Source organism: Lathyrus oleraceus, chromosome 1, assembly GCF_024323335.1.
Source record: "Lathyrus oleraceus cultivar Zhongwan6 chromosome 1, CAAS_Psat_ZW6_1.0, whole genome shotgun sequence".
Lineage (NCBI taxonomy): Eukaryota > Viridiplantae > Streptophyta > Magnoliopsida > Fabales > Fabaceae > Lathyrus > Lathyrus oleraceus.
Window position 1 is genome coordinate 140,482,541 of NC_066579.1, and position 8,451 is coordinate 140,490,991.

The 8,451-nt window shown below is 38.2% G+C and overlaps 1 long non-coding RNA gene across 1 annotated transcript; it reads right to left on the reverse strand.

Annotated features, from left to right (window-relative positions):
* Positions 1-6,392: 6,392 nt before the first annotated feature.
* LOC127122464 (uncharacterized) lies at positions 6,393-8,246 on the reverse strand. Its single transcript, XR_007803523.1, has 2 exons — positions 7,709-8,246; positions 6,393-6,695 (listed from the first exon to the last, which is right to left on the reverse strand). It is a non-coding gene; the product is annotated as an uncharacterized LOC127122464 (long non-coding RNA).
* Between the last annotated feature and the right edge of the window lie 205 nt (positions 8,247-8,451).

Sequence of the window (8,451 nt, forward strand, 5' to 3'; positions counted from 1 at the left end):
ATCGAATGATGAGAAGGGTTAAAGCTGAATTGAATGAGATGAAGGAACAGAAAGCAAAGCACTCCATCTGACTACAACTTTAATGTTTTCCTTTTTCATGTTTTGAATTGCTTTACTGTACCTCTTTGTAATTGTAATATCAAATTCATGAGTAAAATGTTTGGCTTGTTTTGAATTCGGTATTCTTACTTTATCTTCCATTTTATAATGTTTTACTATCACATTATGAACCATATAAGGTTTCCCTGAGAATAAAAACAAAAATAAGCATGCATCATGCATCAATCATATATTCATGCATCTGTTTCCAAACAAGGCCTCACATCACCTCTCATTTTTTAATAGCTAGCTGATTACCTACGACATTCGTTCAAGCCAGAAGTATGTCTCCAGTTACCATGAACGAGTTGTTGGAAAGTCATGAGGCTTTGAGCTTGGAACTCAACAAACTAAAGAGTCAGCTTAGCCATGCCTTGGATCTCATGAATGTACTATTGAGCTATCCTAGGCCAGTTATTGTACCAGAAGTGATCATTCTTATGAACGTGTCTGATTCTACTCCATATCAGGAGTTACCTTATGGACACTATCCACAACCTGGATCTTCAAAGCCTCCACGTCAGCAGTCATTTTCTGTTCCACAACCAAGGAAGAACAACCTAGTGCCAAACCCATATCTAAATCAACATCAGAACTACTATCAATAGGGTAGACAAGGACCAAGGAGGCCTCCCAGTAAGTTTGACCCAATTCCCATGCCGTATGGTCATCTACTAGCTCATTTGCTCAGGTATTCGTTGATTCTGGTAAGAGAAGCTAAGGCTCCTCAAACACCTCTTCCTCCCGGGTATGACATGAACGTTAGTTGTGAGTATCACTCGGGAATTCCAGGGCACTCGATCAAGAATTGAAATGTCTTCAAGCACAAAGTTCAAGACTTGATTGACTCGAAATGTATATCGTTCACGCCAGTTGTTCCAAACATAATTTTGTAGTCAGAGCAGTGGTAGGACTGAAGGAGTTGTATTTGTGGGACTCTCCTGTCAGCTTCTGCCAGAACAAAGACCCCAAGTTGTGGGAAGAATAAGGATAATCACTCCAATAATCACTAGTTTGTTCAATCATTTTTCATGTGTAACTTTTCTTGTTTGTCATTTGTAACATTCACTTGTAATAAACCCGTTTGTTTTTTAATAATAATGACATTGAAATGAATATGCATGTTTTGAATAAATACATTCGTGTCCACTCATACTTCTTATGGATATCAAACTTTTGTTAAGCAAAATCAAAAGGAGAATGATGAAATTGAAAACACGAAATCGCTACACGTACACTTTTGAATAAAACCTTGTTGACAATGTAAGACATTGTTTCAAATCCCCAAACACCGGAGTTATAAGGAAGATAATCCCTAGTTAACCCCTTCGAGCCAAGGATTAGGAGTTTCTTTCTGAATATAAAACCCTCAATCTCAATCCGGGGCAGGGTAATCGTTAGTTAGTTTGACCAGACGTTCAAACTTCAAAAGAGGAGTGTCCTATCTGAGGATCAACCATACCTTATCCCTCACAATAGGTCAAATTACAAATCCATAACGGTTGTCCCTCACCAACATAGACACAAGGCATTCACAAACCCATTCAAATCTAACGAACAAATGTCACATGATTTGTTCCATAAAAAAATCAAAAGAAAGGGAAGAAATCCCACTAAGTCGAAAACTTGAGAACAAGTGACTTAGGAAAAAGTTAGGGCATCCATGTGGATTGTAAATCTGAGTCAATCCAGCAAAAGAGGAATAAAAAAAGCAAAGCAGATAGGAATCAAAAAAAGAAAAGAAAATCCTCAGCAAGAACAAAATCGTGTGGCCACAAACCAAATAGAATGTGGGTGACTGCTACTCCGAAAACCTCGTAGGTTCCCATCACTCCTAAATCCCTTTTGGAAGGTGAGCGCTTGTATCGAATTAGATGAACATAGTACTATAGAACATCAAGGAGAATGGGTGGGTTAGAACAGGTTTCGAGCCATAAATCCTTTCTTTCTGAAAACCGTGAACCAGGCCACGTTACAACCCTCAAAAGACCTAATTGAAGCAGTGTTTATTTCAAAAGCATACTATAGTCAGTACAATCATGTTAAAACTGACTCCTTAATGATTTGCTTATCATTTGTGTTGGTATCGATATAACATTCTCATTAGTGATTCATTCACTATATATCATAAGTTCCTGTGAACAGATTTGGATTTCAAAACTAGCATAAACATAACATTGGCATTATCGTTTCCAAAATGAACTTGTCTTACTCGTGAGTAAGCATTCGACATCAAGGAATCTTCCATGATAATGTGAGTTGGGGAGCCTGATTGGCACCAGAAGTGAAGAATGCCTAAAGACTATGTTGAGCAGGTGCACGCCACTTCGGTTGACCATGTCAAGGAGTAGAATGCCTAAAGACTCTGTTGAGCAGGTGCAAGCTACCTTAGTTGACCATGTCAAAAACTAGAATGTTTGATGACTCCGTTGAGCAGAAAGACAATACGCTTCAAGATTTAGTTAATCTGAGATCATCACGTCAAGAAATCTCTAGAAGATTCAGTTAATATGAGATAATCACGTCGAGAAATATCTAGAAGATTTGGTCAATCTGGGGCAGTCACGTCAATAAATCTCTACAAGATTCAGTCAATCTGAGGTAGTTACGTCAAGATTCGATAAATATTTCCAAAGACTAGTTAGTCAGGGGCATTCCCTCAAAGATTAGTCAGGCAGAGACAAAGTTACTTTAGGGATCCTATTGGGGCAAGCCACCCCAAGAGCAAGAAATCAATCTCTCCGAGACGGTTAATCAGAGGAATGCAATTCCAAGACAACGGGGTAGGTCAGATTGAGAAAATCTACGACGGAGTTGCTTCATAACTTGTGATTGGGGCAATCTGTGCAGATATCCAACAGACTGGGGAAAGACTTTCCAAAGAGAGGAAGGTTCTCTCCCGGTTTGTAAAAGTTGTTCAGATCCAGCATGGGGCATCAGAAGATCCAACTCAAATTCATTCTCCATCAGTATACAGATGTTGGGAAGTCATGTTAGCCCATACCCCATAAGTCAAAAGCCTTGCAACCCGAGCAAATTTTTCTCAGTATTCATTACATTATGCCCAAGCTTAGGGCATCTGTAGACACTCATATCATTGCATAAACCAGTCATGCATAACTCATATCATCCCATTCATGCATATCATCCGGTATAACATAAAGCTCTCTAACAAGAAAGAAGTAGGCTCAAAACTCTCTTAGAACTACTCAACAGCCCCTTTCCAATGGCACCTCCCTCGAATCTAACCTTGTGGATAAACCCTTTTTCAATACCCCCACAGAGTTCAGTTCCAGTCGGGAAAACCATTTGTAAGCCCAGTTCCGTTGGCCAAACCACTCCCGGAGTCCCGTTCCGTTGAAAGTCTTCATTACGAATCCATCAAGCCCAAGTCCTTATATTTGGCCTTTATACCCATCAAGCCCAAGTCCTAGTATTTAGCCCTTCTACCCATCAAGCCCAAACTCTTTCTTGACCTCTCTTCCCATTTCCCCAATAGTGTAAAATATATATATTATTAGACCTTCATGTGTTTCTTTCCAATTTTGATTATGTTTGACCAATCCTTTATATCCACCAAGCCCAAGTCTTTGTATTTGGACTTTTTATCCACCAAACCCAAGTATTTGTATTTGGCCTTTCTATCCATCAAGCCCAAGTCTTTGTATTTAGCCTTTGTATCCACCAAACCCAAGTCTTTGTATTTGGCCTTTCTATCCACCAAGCCCAAGTCTTTGTATTTGGCCTTTCTATCCGTCAAGCCCAAGTCTTTGTATTTGACATTTCTATCCATCAAGTCCAAGTCTTTATATTTGATCTTTATATCCATCAAGCCCAAGTCTTTGTATTTGACCTTTCTATCCATCGAGCCCAGGTCTTTGTACTTGGCCTTTCTACCTATCAAGCCCAAGTCTTTGTATTTTGCATTTCTATCCATAAAGCCCAAGTCTTTGTATTTGGGTTTTCTATCCATCAAGCCCAAGTCTTTGTATCTGGCCTTTCTATCCACCAAGCCCAAGTCTTTGTATTTGACATTTCTATCCATCAAGTCCAAGTCTTTGCATTTGGCCTTTCTATCCATCAAGCCCAAGTCTATGAATTTGGCCTTTCTATCCATCAAGATCAAGTCTTTGTATTTGGAATTTCTATCCATCAAGCCCAAGTCTTTGTATTTGGTCTTTCTATCCAACAAGCCCAGGTCTTTGTATTTGGCCTTTTTACCCATCAAGCCCAAGTCTTTGTATTTGACCTTTCTATCCATCAAGCCCAAGTCTTTGTATTTGGCATTTCTTCCATAAAGCCCAAATATTTGTGTTTGACATTTCTATTCGTACAAGCCCAAACTCCATGTTGGTCCCCCTTCACCTTTTCTCAGCACTATCGAACATAAACACTATCAGACCTTCATGTGTATCTTTGCAAATTTGAATGTGTTTGACTGGTGCCTCCATGTGAGCCTGAACTTGGTGTTCAGTGTTCACCTTCTCCCAACAAAGCTGAGTTGTGCTTGGTATCCCTTCCTTTTATAGCCAACTATGAAATTACAAAAATAAAAATCCCCTCTGAGAACCCAGTGCATGATGGTTCAATCCACATCCTTCCCTCCCCAGCTATCAGCTTAAAGTCTAGGTTCCACTTGGCAAACCATTTTTCAAATACCTTTCACCCTTTCTCCTTAGTGGAAATTTTTTCTCAGTGCTTTCCAGAGAGCTTTGAAAAACAAAAACAAAAGCTTGTTAAAAAAATAGAGAGCTTGTTAAAAAAAGAGCAATCATACTGCATTAGCATATTGCATACGTCATGCATATCTAACTTTCCACAACTATCCATTTTCACAAATAACCTTTCAATCCCCAGCAGCTGCCCTGCACAAAAGCTAGTGTGTTCATCCTATATCTCAGTGAAGAATTTCTTTGTGGCCTATCTTCACATTTCATTTGTTCTCGGTGGTCAAATTTTTCTATATTTTAATACTTAATCTCCTCCTACCTTGAATGTTTGGAAGTTGTTATTACCCATATATTCGGGTTTGAGAAGATTAAATAGGGGCAGTTGTCATACCCCAAAATTCACCATACCCTTCACAATGTTCATCTAATTCACTAACCCTAATCATATGCATATCCTTGTGGTCATTCATTTCATCTGCATAATCATGGTCCAATACAAGAGGACATGTATCATGGAGTCCAAGCTTTGTGCTTGCACTTAGTGGAAGGTAAGGTTTTTCTGCAGCTAGAGGTGGTTCAAACTATCAAACCCTAATTTGAGGTAGCTCTTAAAGCTTATGCATTGTGCCCATCATTGATGATTCACCCATTGGCTTCTTGGTGAAGCAAAACCCCAATTTTGGGATCCTCACTTGATCATGGTGTCCATAAACCCTAAGTATGTCCAACACCCCTTGTATGGATCCAAAACCTTAGTTTCATCTGATCCACTTGCATTCCATTGATGCTTGATTCTCTTTCTTGGTCAAACTTCACCCCACAACCTTTGGTTCATGGCCCTCCATGTTATTTCTTGGTGTTAAATCCATTCATCTTGTTCATGATCAGTGATTACAAGTCCATGGTCCCAGCACTTTCATTTTCTTCCATTTCATAACATTTCATTTAGTCATCTTCATGCCTAGCCCTATCCCTTGCCTTGCTTAACCTATTTTCATCATGTCATTGTTCATGTCATCTATTGCCATGTCTTTGGTGTGGTCCATGAATCTTTGTTTCATGCTTGTTATGGATCATTTAAGTCATTACTATGTCCTTTGGTTCATGGTTAATGGGTCGTTCATGGATCTTCGCCTTGATTCCATTCCATTACAAGCCTTGGTTCAATCCATTTTTAAGTCATATTCAATTCATGTCAAGTTTGATTCCATCACAATTCTTGTTTCCATTCATATATAAGTCATGTTCAAGTTAGTTCCTTTCAATCTTTTTCACACATATTCAAACAATGGTTCATGACGTATTCAAATTTGTTCAAGATCATATATGTACAAGGTCCAATTCAAAACCAATCCAATTGCCTTCAAATATAGTAACATCGTTCACTACAATTCATTACAAGGTTCATTACATGAAGAAAAAACTACAAGTTTGATATGTTGACTTTGGTCAACAATTGACTTTCTGATCAATTTTTACCAAAGTCAACAACCAATTTCCAAACCTAAATCCCCAACTATTATTCATATTCACTTGTAAACCTTGTTAAACCATGCCCATTGCCCATTCATGTTTATTTTTAAACCATTTTTAACCATGTTTATATCAATTCAAGACATTCGATTTTCAATCCCAAATGTTCAATTTCAAATCCATTCATAAGCCCAATGACCAATTCAAATTACTTTTTTTTCAAACCAATCCACTACAACAAAATTACAACCATTTTTAATACATAGTTTTAATTCCATTTATAACTATACACAATCTCAGCATAACAATCAATACAATCCAATATTCCATTAGCATATGATTCACCACACCAGCTCCATGAGTAACACTCCAAGCATAGCAACTCTAAGATTTTATAAAATTTCCAAATGCACATCTTTGCACCAATACTAACAGCAGCTCAACATATCCCACCTGCATAATTTGCATAACAAAGTGAAACAATGATTCAGTTACAAATATTTCTAACTCAAAAAACCATCCAATCTACAAAGTTCATGACAGAAAACCAACATGTCTCATTTACATTTCATAACCCACAATTAACTCCCTTGAAAATTGCCATAACTCAGAGCCAATAATTCCTACAGAACGCAAGCCTATTTCCACCCTACAACTGATATAACAAGATAACCAAACCAATTCCAACTGGATTATCCAACTGAAAACAAAATTAGTGATAACCAACTAACACTCACTAACCGAATTCATTTTAATTTCCTACCCCCCTAAACCCAACTTCACCCTGCAAGTTTGATAACAGAGATCATCACCTCCTAACTGATAACAAACTTCTAACAGAACTCCATTCGAACCAACCTCATAACCGAATTCTCAACAAATTTTGCTAAGCTCCTAACAAACTTCTCAAGTTCACTCTCCAACATTTTTTGAACTTGGCAATAACAAACTCCTCTAACTGACTGAACCAGAATTCCTAACCGAGTTCAAAGACCCTCAAAGAACCTTGACAACTTCAACTTCTTCACTCTCTAAATTCCAAAGATTTCCAACCTCCAACCTCCCTAAACCACTGCTTCTAAAACTCCCTCATAATCATCATGCCTTCAACCTTGAACCGACAACACCATCATTCTGCAGAAAAAAACTTCTGATTCACACTCAACTAAAATCCAAAAAACCAACTTTCAATTCACACAAGAACTACAATCATCCTGAACCTCACATTCAGACCTCCATTTGAATCTCTCCAACCTTTTCTTCAATCACTAACAAACCACTCTCTCAACAACCTCAGATTCACCCCTTCAATCACGAAGAAAACCCTCTATAACTTTCATCCAAAGAACCTCCTCTGACTCATTCAACAACTTCTTCAAACTCTAAGAACCACCCGGTGAATCGGAACCCACACTCCCCTCAACATTCAATCACTAACAGAAAAAAGGGGGAAATTGAGGCATTACGGAGAAATCAGAAGGAAAAGAGAAAGCTCTGGAAGATTAAAGACCCTCATCTGCATTAATTTGGATTCACCATAAACATTTCAATTGGAGACCTCTATGCTTCGCCATCTGTCATCGTGAATCCTCTAACGAACAATTGGTGAAGAGATCGATTCACTGCTTCAACCTTCATCTTACAATGCTTCAGTCCTAGTCTTCAATAACACGGTGCAAGTCAGAATCGGACTACAACAACAACGCAGCGACGGTGATACGAATTGAAGAATCGAGACTGAGATTTACGTTGAGTTCACGTTGACTCACGCGTCCACCGAAGGAGATCCAACACATATAGTGAGTCGTTCTTTTTCCATGTTTGAATGAAGCGTTTTCTTCTTTCTCGTTTGAACGCGAAGCCAAATCGTGATGAATGTTCAGGTTTCAAATCCGTTTGTTGAAGTTTTGGAGAATTGGGCTTTTTGTGCTCAAAGGGGTTTCATGGCCCAAGTGTATTTCTTGATCCATACCCGCTGCACCTGGTCACACCCTATAACATATGTTCATGATTTAATCTCGCTAATCCCATGACTAACCTTTAATTAACTTATTTTTAATTCCAGTTTTGATTAATGTTGATGTTGTTTTGTAAATCTAGGTTGTGATTACTATCAATTCTTAATTTTAAAAATATTAGGATTAACATAGTTTTAGTGATTAATAGGTTTAGTGATTAAGTAGATTAATTCTAGTATTTAGGTTAACTC